The sequence below is a fragment of the Jatropha curcas genome, chromosome 4, assembly GCF_041381405.1.
Source record: "Jatropha curcas cultivar XTBG-Jc1 chromosome 4, XTBG_Jcur_1.0, whole genome shotgun sequence".
Taxonomy (NCBI): Eukaryota; Viridiplantae; Streptophyta; class Magnoliopsida; order Malpighiales; family Euphorbiaceae; genus Jatropha; species Jatropha curcas.
In genome coordinates, this window is record NC_143154.1 from 12,179,455 (window position 1) to 12,194,678 (window position 15,224).

A 15,224-nucleotide genomic window follows, 5' to 3' on the forward strand; every position below is an offset into this window, starting at 1 on the left:
AAGAAAAAGAGAACGGAAAAATAATGAGAGGATTGGTCAAGTGAGAAATAGACCAATTGGCCATGTATGGGGATCAACTCCTCGGCTTATATTTGAAGGATGAGCTCCTCGATCTGTAATGGGGATGGACTCCTTGTGCCCTAATAAAGTGATGGGCTCCTTTATCATGAAATATGATTATCTGATTACTTGTGAAATGACAGAATAATGATGCCACTGATCAATCTCTATTTGATGTGATTGTTTGAAAGTGATATTAGTTATGGTTGTTAACGATGTGTCATGTGCTTGGTTGAATGAATGCTCACTATATAAAGTTGAGAAGCATTTTGTGTGATTGTTTGGGTTATGTATTATTTATTATTATTCACTGAGTTTGTGAAACTCACCTCTCCTTCCTTAAATTTGCCCAGGAGGTAAACACGATGCTGGTTTAAATAAGCTCAATACTTTCTCCGCAGAGTTACAAAAGTAATTTCGAATTATGAGTAATGTTAAGAAAATAAAATAACAGGTGTAAAGTGTATTTACACTCGTATACTGAGCTCCGTAGTTAGGGAGTCTTGTATTACAAACTATTATGTAAAAGTTATTTATGTGTTGTTCAATAAACTTGTGGATTTTCTAATTGACTCTCTCCGAAGGACAACCTCTCGAAGTGGAGCATTCTCAAACCAAAGCTACCAACTGGCACAAGATAGTCGCAGAAGTTGTCAACAATCACCATGGCACAATTCGTGCATCTGTCAAATGTTGTAATGGCTCCTGGTCAACTGAAGTGTCGTACTCATTCATCCCTTGAAGCAGTCCTAAGTAGCGCACCTTAAAAGCTGTCCTGTGTGGTGCATTTCATTCTACCTCTCACTAAAACTACCAACTGGTGTAAGATAGCCACAGAAGTCACCGACAATCACCATGGCACGATTCATCTGCCTGTCAAATGCCATAATGGTACCATAAGTCTCTCAGGGCAGGTTTTCAAGTCCACATCAACAAAGTCAACAGAATGGCACACGTCATCCATCGAAGTCATGCATACCATGCAAAATAGGTAAGTATTTTCTTACTTACGCGTCTACTTTACACTTTGATGACATTTTGTTTGAAAAGCAAAATATTATCAAAGTGGGAGCAAACTGTAGAAGCTTAAATTTTGCTCCTAAAATGCTCAGTGATGATACACCATTTTTCGCATAAAATTAGATCGGAATTCCTGATCGCCCTGATTTTTAGACCAATGGTCAATTGTTGAGATTACTGATGTGTTTAACCACTTTTACTTTTCCGGGCTACCAGGCATTTTGTGACAAAATCGGGCCTGAGAAGCATGTTGGGCCAGCCTGACGCACTTTTCGGTGCACCGCCTCATTTTGCTTGACATCAGGTCCGATTTTGTAAAAGCAGGCCCGGTCTCATTACGGGGCCCGACACTATAAAAAATTCACTCATTTACGACCGATAAATCGATCGTAAAATATTAGAAATCGGTCACTAAATTATATCAGAGGCCGATTTGCAACCGATGGTAATCGGTCGCAAAAGTGCTCGTCGCCAAATGTTTTGTGACCAAATTACTAATCGGTCGCAAAATTATAAACATCAGTTGCTAATTTCGATCGTGTCTTCCTTCTAAAATCCTGTCGCAAATTGGTCGCAGATTGTGTTTGTCGCAATTATGAAAAGCGGTCGCAAATCGGTCGCAAATTTTAAAAGCGATTGGTAGGTGCTGTCGCAATTTTAAATTTAACAGTTACAATTTTTGTTGCAGTTCGGTCGCAAATATACAATTAAAAAAAAATTTCATAATATTAAAAACCATAATTTTTCCCCCTGTGAATACCGGCATACATATATATATATATATATATATATATATATATATATATATATGTATATCTCACAATCAGAAGTGTCATCATCAAGATCACAACACAATAACAATGTAAAAATGTAATTGTTAATGTAATGTACTGTACAAAATATGAAAAAACCACAAAAGCTAAAAATGTCCAAAATTAAATCTACGAGGTTGGTCATCTGCACGATCCAGTGTCATATCACCAGGAGGAGTATCTGCTGGATGTGTCGTAGTGTCAACAGGAGTGACCAAGGTATCGTCTGCAGTATCGGGATCAAGAGGAGATGGTAATGGCTGATGCTGAGCTGTCGAAACATCTCGATCTGTAGCAGGCGGAGGATTAGAGGAAGAAGTACCAGCACTAGGTTGTGAACCCCTCCCCAAATATCATGGCTTATGAATGCATGTGACTAAGGGCAGAAATGCACGTGATGTGTGAGTCGCCACCTTGTTTAATTATTTTAGGGTAAACTAGGAAAAACCCTAAGTGACTCCAATTTTAATTAACCTAGTTACTAGATTAATTATCCCAAATGGTTAAGGCATGGTCTGCGAACCCGAGGTGGATCCCGAGACTATGTCATGCTGATGAACTAACCATGAATGAATGCTTTGCAGGGTGAAAGAAATAATTGAACCAATGAAAAGAAATGTTTTGATGATTTCGACTTGCTGCCCGGGGTTAGATCCGAACGTGCCTACGTACTTCTGTTTGAATGGAAGATCAAAGTCAACGTAGTTCGATAGGTCTTCTTTGAAGGGCTTTGAATGGGTATGCTTAATGCATGAGTGCATGTATACTTTGTGCATTTGTTTAGGCATTTTGCCAAACAACAAAAAAATGTTGATTGGGCTTATTGGTTTGCCAAAAAATGTTGATTAAGGCCTTTGGCCAAAAGGTTTTGTGATTTATGCAATCTGATTGCCAAAAGATTGGTTATTTAAAGGCTTTTTAGCCAAAATGTGTTGTTTTGAAGACTTTTAGCCAAAAAGATTAACTTTTAGGCAATTATTGCCAAAAAGTTGATTATTTAGGCGATTGTCGCCAAAAATGCTTGATTTCAGACTTTTAGCCAAAAAAATGAGTTGATTTAGGCAAATTGTTGCCAAAAAATTGGTTATTCTCACTTATAGGCGATTTGTTTGCCTAAAGTAATTAAATGAACTGCAATGTAGGCAATTTTAATGCCAAAAGAACGTGATTAATTAAGGGCTTTTAGTCACAATTATTGATTAATTGGACTTAAGCCGAAAATTGTTCGAAATAAAGGCAATCATACCATAGCCATTGATAGACTAGATATTTTAAGCCAATATTGTCGGATTTAAGCTTTAATACCACGATTATTAATTAACCGGGCATTTAGCCTAATCATATTTTAATTGAGGCAATTTACTTGCCTATGTGATGATGTGAATGCATTTATGCAGTTGTAGAATTATTAGGAGTAGAAGAGAAGCATGCATGAAGTTCTAAAATTTAAATAGGCAGAGTTTAGTTCATGTACCTGATTTAATCGTCGACCGCTTCTTAACTCCAGGTTAAGCTCCTCGTTAAGGGAATTAATTTTAATTTAATTTTAAGTGACCAAGTATCACAACAATAAAATAAAACCAAAATTAAACAATGCAAGAAAGCAGTAAAGAATCGCAAAGAGCGTAGGGAGAAGGAGCGTCCGTCAACACAGACTGAGTGTCCCAAAACGGAGGCCCCGGAGCCAAATTTATATAAAAGGCCCGAGGGCGGGCGTGCCTGCCTTCGAAGGCGGGCTAGACCGCCCCTAAGGGCGAGCGTGCCCGCCTGGGCCAGGCGGGCCTGCCCACCCTGCTGGGCGGGCGTGCCTGCCTGGGCCGGGCGGGCGTGCCCGCCTGGGCTGGGCGGGCGTTCCTGCCTGGTCCGGGCGGGCCCGTGCTCCTTTTTATTATTTATTTTTTGCTCCAAAGGCTTTTTTCGAGAGTTCTAGACATCCAAAAAATATTCCGGGACCAGTTCCGTGATCCCCGTAATTTTTCGGACGTTCCAAGTACCATATTGGTATACTTCCGGTGAACTTCCAAAATAGCCTCCGGTCCGGCCAGGCTATTTGCGGTCCGAGAAAACAGGCTTTTTGAGTCTCAAAATTTGAGTATTCACAGTTGCCCCCCACCGGCGACCATAAAGATAATTTATGGGAGTCGGTGGTTATCTGAAACACAAATTTTGGAGGCGAAAAAACGGACGCGTCTAGAAGACCGCCTTTTAGCCCTTTTCCTCTTTATAAATAGCTCAACATTTCATTTTTCACTCATTTCTACTTCTTCATTCTAAAGACCTCTCTCAAATTCTCTCATCTTTCTTTCACTAATGACTTCTTCGGGCTATAGTAGCGATGAGGACTTTCTAGAGTCCTTAGGGATTTCTCTTGACGAAATTCGTGTGACAGCAGATGTCGACACTCATGCCTCCGTCACCGGTGTCTATGCCCAGGTTAGTTCCCATGTCACTCTCATTTATTTATTATTTGGGCCTTAGGCCAAAGGGTGAAAATTTTGGGCCTCCGTGGCCTGATTGTGCATTTTTCAGGCCTTAGGCCAAATCGTGATTTCGTGGGCCTCTGTGGCCGAACTGTGAAGAAGAAAATAAATAAATAAATTTTATTTTCCTGCACTTACCGTCTAATTAGTATGCATGCTAGGAGCGAAAGGAGACATTATCCTTAGTAAAGAACTAAAGAATAATGTTGAACCATTTTACCTTTTAGGATCCAAACATTAGGTTGGATGTAGGCGAGTCTTCTATGGCCGAGATCCCGACTGACATTCTCGACCATAACAACCCAGTCGGAGCCATCATCGGTCCCTCTCATCTGGACTTTTTAAGACACCTTGAGCTGAGTAGACAGAATTATAAAAGCCTACTGGGTGCAATGGCCGAGAGATGGTGGGACACCACCAACACTTTCCATTTCTCCTGGGGTGAGATGACGATGACCCCGACCGACTTTTCGGTGATTTCCGGGATTCCTTTTGGCACTCGACCGATCGAGCTGTATGACGATTGGAGGACTGAGGTCACCCCCGATCGGATGATGGAGCTGATAGGAATTGACCTGCCCCGAATTATCAATCCTAGCTCTTCTGCTCCTGTTCTGAGTATTTCGAGACACTGGCTATCCCTTCAAGCCCCCGGCATCTATGCCAGATATAGGCAGGGAGAGTTAATGGCCACTCAGGCAGCTAGGTTCACTCTGTTGCTGCTTTTTGCCTCGACCTTCTGGTCTAATAGGAAGGAGAAATTTAATCCTTCTATTCTGAAGAGTTTGGAGGACTTGACCCACCTCACTTAGTACGACTGGGCCGGCGCTATTCTGAGCCGCATGTATGATGACATGTGCGATCTGAGTCGAGGCCATTGCAAGCTCAGCGGGACCTACTATTTCTGGGAGGTAATGTAAAGAACATATTCCCTTTCTGTGTTGTCTTTTCCTCTTTTCTTTTTTTTTCTTCTCTCTTTTTTTTTTTTTTTTTTTTTTTTTTTTTTTTTTTTACTGATCTCGTTTTTTGCAGACTTGGGCTTTTGAGTATTTTCCTTACATCCTCCCGGAGTTGATTCATACTGACCTTGGATTAGGGCTGACACCTTTGGCTTGGAGGTGGTACCGAGCAAATCACCGGTCTGTTCTACGCCGGAAATCTTTAGGTGACCTGCGGACCTTCTTCGATACTTGCACCATGGATCAGGTGAGTGCCTTTCAGTTTTCCTTGAGTATGTGGAAATAAAAAGGATTTATTAACACATTCTTACTCTTCTCACATAGGTGGAGGCGGGGGCGATGAATGCCCGACTCCAAAGTTTGATTGAGGCTGATCCCTATTTCCGGCGATCAGAGGCCTTGTCTCGGCGGCGAGTTGTCTTGTCACATCCTGTCTTGAGACGCTATTATTTAGGCGAGAGAGTGGACTTCCAAATTAGGGGCTGCCGTTCCATCCCTCATCCTCCTCCTGAGGACATGCGAGCGGGCAAACAGATGATTCTTACCGAGGCCCATACTGAAGGCATTCCACATATGGAATTTATCCGGAGTGGAGATTATGATGAATTTTGCCAGATGTTTCTGATGCAGCCTATTGGATCTCGGCTCGACAGAATTTCGAGGTCGACCCCTTCTCAGCCGCTTGGCACTCGTTCTTCTCGGGCTTCAGGCCCCTCGTCCAGGACCCCAAGGAGGAGGCCTACGACCCTTCCCTCTTCTTCCGCTCCGGTGGAGGGTCCATCTCGGGCTGGCCCTAGCCATTCGGCTGGTGCTTTCAGGATTCCTTAGGCCATTCTAGAGGCTACCGAGCCAGTTCATCCGGGCCTGGCCAATTTGCACCTTCCATACAGCATTCCCTATTACACTCCTGATGGCACTTCGTCTCTCCGGGAGGTCTCTCTGGAGCGTGTGAATCGCCTAGCTCTTCCTCCTGATGACATCACTGAGGTACAGGTTAATGAAACCTTTCCCCAAAAAAAGATTCATAAAAGCCTTGATACTGACTAAAAAAAATCCTTCTCTTTTTTCAGGTTCCTGCCAGATTAGTCAGTCAGATGATGGAGCTAATTCTCAGTATGCAGGAGGAGCTAACTTCAGCCTGGACTCTGCGGGCTTTCGATGATCAGAGGAGCAGGAGGCCTCGCCACGGATAGTTGCTAGATTTTCCTGTTTTCTCTTGGATTTTTTTTTCTCTTTTTTTTAAGAACTCGGCTGTATTTTTGAACTTTTGGCTATGTTCCTGTACTGTACTTTGTCCGTGTCTACACTTAGTTAGTAATGAAAAGACATGTATGCATGATTATATATGTATATACATAGAAAGAAAGAAGAAAGAAAAAAAAAACATCTCTCCCCCTTTTTTTTTTAAAAAAAAAACTTTGAACAGTACCTATTTCTTCTGTGCACTAAAAAAACATAAAAAAAATAAAAATAAAGACAAAAAATTAAAATTTATTATTAGTTTTTTTGTTTTTTTTTTTTTGGTCGGCAGGTGTGCCCGCTCGGAATGGGCGGGTCTGCCCGCCCCCTCTGGGCGGGTGTGCCCGCCCTACTGGGCGGGCGTGCTCGCCCCCTCTGGGCGGGTCTACCCGCCCTACTAGGCGGGCGTGCCCGCCCCCTCTGGGCGGGGCTGCCCGCCCCCTCTGGGCGGGTCTGCCCGCCCTCTTGGGCGGGCGTGCCCGCCTGGTCTGGGCGGGCGTGCCCGCCCTTCTGGGCGAGCGTGCCTGCCCCCTTTGGGCGGACAGGCCCGCCCTTGAGGGCGCTCGTGCCCGCCCTTGAGGCGGATACGCCCGCCCCAGAGGGCGGGTACAGCCGCCCTTGGGTGCGTCTTTCTATATAAACAGTGTTTTTTTCTCCCTTTTTTTTTATTCTCTCTTTCTTCCAGCCACCAAATACCTGGTCAGTCTTTCCTTCCTCTTCTTCTTTCTTCTTTTTTTTTATTTCACTTTATTTTATTTTATTTAAATTTTATTTATTTTATTTATTTTATTTATTTTATTTTCTTTTTTTTTCTTTAGAAAACAATAAATAATAACAAGAAATAAAAAGGATAACTAAAAGGACAATGAATCCCTTCTTCAACCATAGCATGCACGGCTGGACTAGGAGTCTCTCCAAAGTTGAAAAGATCAACTTGGGGAGGTATGGTCTCTCCCCCGTTATTACTCTTAGGGGTGTAGTAGTTGACTGGACTTTCTTAAGGGCCTGTATTAGACTTTGGGATCCTGAGGCCCATGTTTTCCGGTTTGGGGCAATGATGGAGGAAATGTGCCCTCTCTTTGAGGAGTTTTGTGCCATTATAGGGTGTGACCCCAATGCCCCTTTGGTCAAGCATGAGGTAAAAATTGGGTACGTTAAGTCATTTGAGACCCTGTTTCAGTTTAGCCGACCCCAAGCTAAGGTTATGATCGTTGATGACCAAAAAGCAATTCTGCTGCCTCTGATTGATGAATTTTCGGAGGCTCGCCCAGATGATCCAAACCGGATGAGGCTGAGGATGCGGGCCTTGGTTTTCTGTTTATTGGCTGGCTTTTTATTTAACCGGGACCCAGGCTTTGGGGATTTGCGTCTTTGCCCCATGGTTCTACAAATGGAGGATATGGGTTGTATTGGCGGCATTGTGCTGGCAGAAACCATCAGGAGCCTTGACAGGGCTGCTTTGGGGTTTGATGACTGGACAGTTTCTCCCATTATTCTCCAGGTATTTCTCTTTATTATCTTTTCTCCTTTTTTTTCTTTTTAAACCATTCCCTCGTAATATAAAGGATCCATTACTCAGGTTTGGTTGAAGGATCACCTACAAGTGGTTGCTGCTCCTACTTCCCTTCCTTATAACCCATCTCAGTATCGCATGCGGAGGATCTTAATCTCGCATCCCACTACTGATGCATGGGCTTCATGGTTGATCGAGTTGGGCCCAAACGAGATATTGTGGTTCATCTCCTGGTACAACATCAACCGTTTTATCCAGGTTAGCCTTCATCACACCCGAGTTTACCTTCTGGGCCTTACACATTGTACCTGGTACTGTGCTTCACGCGTCTTGAGACAGATGGGGGTAGATCAGACTGTTCCGATTACGGATGACTTTCCTGCTGATTCGGCCATCACCCCGGGTGTTACCCGAGCCGTCCTTAGGGCTTGTGTTAGAGATCACCATATGGTTAGGCCCTTGCCTAATCCTGCCAGTATTCAGACTTCTCCTGAGTATCGAGCCTAGTTCATTGCCACTGTCTGGCCAATTGAGAGACCAAGGAGGACCGCACTGCTGAGTGCACTCGAGGGTTGGGTTCAGGCTGATGAGATTGGGACTGGTGAGGAGATTGTGCTGGCTCCTAAGACAGGTGAGGTGGATCACAGTTTAACAGCTAAGGGTGACTCAGAGGATGTTGCTCCACGGAGGAGACGGGACATCTAGACTTCTCCAGGCTTTTGGACTTTATCGTTTTTTTTTTTTGTTTTGGCTTTGGATTTTAGATGTAGTTTTGCCTTTGCTTTGGACTTGGACTTTAGATTTCATCATTTGCTTATTTTGTTTGGATTTATTGCTTTCTGCCTGACTTTGGGCTGCTATTAGAATGAGATTTGACTTTTTTAGCTTAAATTTAGAAAATCCTTTAGCTTTCCAAGCATTTTCCAACTTTATTTATTTCAAGCTCTAATTTTTGCCTAAGCTGCCCTTTCGGGTTTTCAACTTAGCGAGCTACCCATTTTTGCCTAAGCCGCCCTTTTTTGGGTTTTCAACTTAGCGGGCCCCGACTTTTGCCTAAGCCGCCCTTTCAGGTTTTCGACTTAGCTTGTTTTTCTTTTTTTTTTCACTTTTTTTTTCTTTTCTTTCCTCTTTTTTTCTATTTGGCAAAGAAGAAATGAATTATGAAATGATTTTTTATTAATGTTTAGACCGCGCCCAATGAGGGCTGCCTACATATCTCCGATATATAATTTCTTTTTTCCAAAGAGAATCAGGTCTAATGTAGTTCGTTTTACATTATGCAAATGATTACAATCTACACAAAATATCTTTTTAACTGATCTAAATTACAGGGATTAGTGAATTCCAAGCCATCCAAATCAGTCAAAATAACGGCTCCGCCTGACAAGATCTTCTTCAACACATAGGGTCCAGCCCAATGAGGACGGAACTTCCCCCGTGGATCTATGACCGGTTGTCTAATTTCCTTCAGAACCAAACAACCTTCTTCCAGTTTCCGGTCTTTGACCTTCTTGTTAAAATGTCTTGCCATTCTTCTTTGATAAACTCAAGTTTGGTGGATTGCTCGCAATCGCTTTTCATCCATACCCAAGAGTTGCAAATGATAATTCTCAGCCCAATCTGCTTCGCTGATCTGGCTTTCCCGGATAACCCTTGCCGACTGAACTTCCAGCTCAATAGGCAACACTGTTTCCATTCCATACACTAGGGAGTACGGGGTTGCCCCAGTAGGCGTTCTGATTGAAGTCCTGTATCCCCATAAGGCATTTGGTAATTGTTCGTGCCAAGCTCTATGCTTCTGAACTGTCTTCTGCAAAATGACCTTTATAGCCTTATTTGCAGCTTCTACTGCCCCATTTGTTTGTGGACGGTAGGGTGAAGACTTATGATGCTGGACCTTCTTTGGCTTCAGTAGGTCCGAAAATTCGCTTTGAAAGTGGGACCCATTATCAGTAATGATCTCGAATGGTGTTCCATACCGACAAAGGATGTTGGTACGGACGAACTGTGCTGCCTTCTTGGCATTCAAGACCGAATAGGAGGCTGCCTCAATCCACTTAGTTAAATAGTCAACAGCAACCAGGATGAATTGATGGCCATTGGAGGCCTTTGGATGGATCTTTCCGACTATGTCTATACCCCAAGTTGCGAAGGGCCATGGTGAAGTAATGGGATTCAAGTTGACCGGAGGCCGCCTTTGCAGCTTAGCAAAAATCTGACATTCGTGGCACTTCTGCGCGTGCCTCACGCAATCTGCATTCATGGTTGACCAATAATAACCCAGGTTCATGATTTTCCGAGCCAAGGCTATCCCGTGCATGTGTGGACCAGACTCCCCATTATGTAAGGAATTCATGATGTTTTGAGCTTCTCCTTCATCAATGCACCTTAGGTGCAGACCATTCCAACTCCTTTTATACAGGGCTCCCCCAGTAAGGAAATATCCAAATGCTAACTATCTCAATGTCCGTTGATCAGTCTTGTTGGATCCCTCCGGGTAGACTTCATTCTGAAGATAATTCTGTATATCCCAAAACCACGGCTTGTCATCGACTAGGTTCATGACATGCGCTGGCTGTTTCTGCAGCCGAACCGTCAGAGGTCGAATGACTTGATCTTCCCCTACATTAACCATGGAAGCCAAGGTTGCTAAAGCATCTGCAAACTGATTTTTGGCGCGCGGCAGGTAGTGAAAAGATAGTTCCTCAAACTACTGAGCCAATTCATCTAAGCGCTGTAGGTAAGGAACCAACCGCTCTTCCTTGATCTTCCATTTCCTTAGGGCTTGAGAGACTATTAGGTTGGAATCTCCGAAAACCCTAAGGATTTTTATTTCTTTTTCTAGGGCCGCTTCCAACCCCTTGATGCAAGCTTCATACTCGGCTTCATTGTTGGTGCAGTCGAAATCTAGTTTGACTGCGATTGGGACGTATTCTCCACAAGGAGTTTTGAATACGACTCCAACCCCGTTTCCATGGTAGTTTGAAGCTCCATCGAAGTACATCTCCCAGACCTCACTTTCCACGCTTAACAAATCCTCATCAGGAAATTCTACCTCCGGCATCTGGTCTTCGACCGGTAATTCTACTAATTGGTCAGCAAGGCTCCACCTTTTACTGCCTTCCGTTGTACAAACTTCAAATCATAAGCTGCGAGCACTGATACCCACTTAGCCATCTTGCAGACAAGAACCGGCCTCTCCATAAGGAATTTCAAGGGGTTCGATTCAGAGATGACATAGGTCGTGTAAGACGAGAGGTAGTGCTGTAGCTTTGTACAGGCCCACACTAGAGCCATACACAACTTCTCTATCTTGTTGTATTTTAGCTCGTATTCTAGCATCCTTTTGCTTAAGTAATACACGGCATTTTCTATCCTTGTATCTTCTGCTTGTTGAGCTAGCATTGCACCCATCGCTTCTTCTATCACTGATAGGTATAATAATAAGGGCTTTCCTAGCCTTGGTGGCTGTAAAACTGGTGGGGATAGCAGATATTGCTTGACTTGGTCGAAAGCTTTCTGGCAATCCTCATTCCATTTGACTGCTACTCCTTTCCTGAGTAATTTGAAAATCGGACCACAAGTATCGGCCAATTGGTTGATGAACCGGCTAATGTACTGTAGCCTTCCCAGGAAGCCCCGAACTTCTTTTTCCGTTCTCAGTGCTGGCATTTCCAGAATGGCCTTGGCTTTCGAAGGGTCAATCTCTATGCCCTTACAACTGACCATATGCCCCAGAAACACTCCGGATGCAGCTCCAAACAGACATTTTGCCGGATTGAGCTTTAAATTGTACTTTCGAAGTCTAAGGAAGAACTTCTCAAGTGCTGTTGTATGTTCTTCGACTGTTTTCGATTTAACAACCATATCGTCAACGTATACTTCTACTTCTTGGTGAATCATGTCATGGAAGATGGTCGTTGCCATTCTTTGATAAGTTGCCCTGGCATTTTTGAGCCCAAAAGGCATGACCCTGTAGCAGTAAGTTCCCCATTCTGTGATGAACGCCGTTTTCTCTTTGTCTGGCCCATGCATCATTATTTGATTATAACCGACAGCAAGATCAGTCAAGGAGACCATCTTGTGTCCAGCCATTCGGTCCACCAGCAAGTCAATATGCGGCAGGGGAAAGTCGTCCTTCGGACATGCTTTATTCAAATCCCGGTAATCCACACACATTCGCACTTTTCCATCCTTCTTTGGCACCGGCACGATGTTCGCTAACCACGTCGGGTAGGCAATAGGTTCTATGAACTTGTTTTCCAGCTGCTTGGCAACTTCCTCCTTGATCTTCAAGGACCATTCTGTCTTCAGCCTTCTTAGCTTCTGTTTCACTGGCTTAGCCTCTGGGTATACTGGAATCTTGTGCACCACTATTGCTGGGTCAATTCCAGTGATGTCGCTTGCTTTCCACATGAAGCAATCAGCAAATTTCTTCAAACATTCACTAACCTGTTCCCTGTTCATGCAATCAGATGCAATGTATGTATGTTCGTTTTCTTCTTTGCCAATTATTATTTTTTCCTTTTCATTTTTTATTTCATTTATTTGATTATTTTTGCTTGGAAATGCTTGGAAAGATAGACACGCAGGGTAATCAAGAATTTGCAAGCCTTTATTAATTATGACGGAATTGTCTTCAAAGAATACATCAAGTTTGAAATCCGGATCTTCTAGATCCGACGCAGACGACTCAGAACTGGAACTGGACTCTGACTCGGTTTCAGACTCGGGGTCAGACTCAGACTCAATACAGGACTTGACTACCGACTTAGGTACTAGGTTTGACTCGGGAGGGGATTTATCAACAGCACGCTCCTCCTCGGTGTACCAATTGGTGAGAGGTCCTTCATTCGGCTTGATGAGATCCAGCAGGTCTCGATTCCCGTCATTTCCTGTGATAACCGTAACTTCGTCAAAGAGACTAGGCTGCATGAAATCTTTCGTATCCAGTTCAGTTATGGTTTCGGGCTTGTTGCCCCAGACATCTGAGAATATCTCTAACCCAGGCAGCATCTTCCTAGCGGTTGGACAGCAAAAGGGTTCTTGGAAGCCACAGTAAGGAACTGCTTCTCCCGGTTTGCAAAAATAACTGTTCAGAGTCAATAGGTAAGGCCGCATTTGTACATGCTCTTTCCTTTCTCTTCGGGTCCTCTTAGCACGGTCCTCATCAGTGGGCTCATAACCCAAACCATAGGTCCCTTCATTCACTAGACATTCCCATGCTTGCAGTGCAGGATACATCTTCCCGGATCTTGCCATAATCATTCCTGGTAGGTAGGACATTTTCAACATTAAAGGCACTATGCAGTTTATTTGCACTGTCCCGAAATCAAAGAGAATTCGAGAGCTTGCAGTCTTTCCCTCTATAAGCTGCACGGTGTCGTATTGAAATCCAGAAAGGGGTAAATTGGCCGTCTCAGGGTTAACCTCAAAGAGAGGCTGGCCCTTTGGCCTTTTGAGCTGACTGTAGTCATCCCCTGTATGGTGATAACTTTGTCTTCATAGGGAAACTTGACCTTTTGGTGCAGAGATGAGGGTACTGCCTTAGTGTGATGTATCCACGGTCGGCCCAGAAGCAGGTTGAAGCTAGTCGGTACATCAATTACCTGGAAGGGGACTTCCATCACAACTGGCCCAACTGTTAACTTTAGCGTAGCAACCCCCAACACTTCTCTCCGGGTGCTGTCATAGGCCTTCACTATCTGGTCCGAGGGAGTGAAGTCAGTTTCTTCCAACCCCAGACAGCTGGCTACTCTCAGTGGGCAGACGTTCAGCGCTGACCCATTATCAATGAGAACCATAGGCACGGTTTTGTCTCGAGTCTGAACAGTGACATAAAGAGCATTGTTATGACTGCCTCCCTCCTTGGGCAAATCGTCATCAGAGAAACCGATGCTTCGTGTTTTAGATGATTGGGTGAGGGTGGATACTAGCACTTCAGGGCTAACTTCCACAGGCGTCTGAAGTTGACTCAAAGCCTTGCAAAGAGCTTGGCGATGAGGAAAGGATGATGCCAAAAGTTCCCAGATTGACACCCTAGCTTGTGTCTTTTTTAATTGTGACAGCACCGGGTCCTCCTTTGGCTCCTCTGCCCTCTGGTAGGGTTTATTTTGAATTTTGTCCAAAACTAACGGTTCATATTGTCTCCCGCTCCTGGTTATAGCATCAAGTTCTCCGGTTAGGTCATTCAAATCCAAGACACAGATGTTATTCATTTCTAGGAACAGTTCGAAAGGATCGATCAGTTCCTGATCAGCCATAATAGCATTTACCCTGTGATTTGGTAAGGGGTTAGTACTAATGTTTGGCTTGCTTCTGGGAATAATTGAATCGTTGTCCACCAGGTCCTGGATGCGGTTCTTGGGCATCCAACACGCTTCAGTCTTGTGCCCATGCCCCTGATGATACTCACAGTATTCATCAGCCCTGTAATTCCTTGGTAATGGATTTGGTGGTGGCCTTGCTTCCAAAGGCTTGATGTAGTTGGCCTTGACAGCCTCTCGGAATACCACAAGGATCGGCATCCCGAGATCAGTATAAGTTCTTCTGGACGATTGATTATTATTTCTCATGTTCCCCACACATAAAGGATTCGTGGGGGTGATGCTAGCCACTTCATGGACCTTGCTAGCTTGGCTAGGCTTCTTGTACTTTGAGGTTCCCGAGTCTTCTTTCAGTTGCCCCATTTGAATCAGATCTTCTACCTTTGTAGCGGTGGCAATGAGTGATTGAAACGTTGGTAGGTACTGGGTTTGTAGTCGGTGTTGGTAAACAGGCTGCAGGTTCTTAATGATTATGTCTACCTGTTCTTGCTCAGAGGGTCGATTAATCATTTGGGCGGCCTTGGCTCTCCACCTCGTAAGGAACGAGGAAAAGGGCTCATTATTTTTCTGTTTGGTGGTTTCTAGTTCTCTTCAAGTGACATCCACCTCCATGTTATAGCGGTATTGGGAATTAAATGCATTGCAGATGTCTTCCCAGGTTTTCATTTTGGATCGGTCTAAGCTGACAAACCACCTCAAAGCAGCACCGGTGAGAGATTGTTGGAACAATTGAGCAAGGAGCTCGCTACTCAGTCCAAATGGGTTCAGGGCACCCACATACATCTTCAAGTGAGTTTTAGGACAAGTGGTTCCAT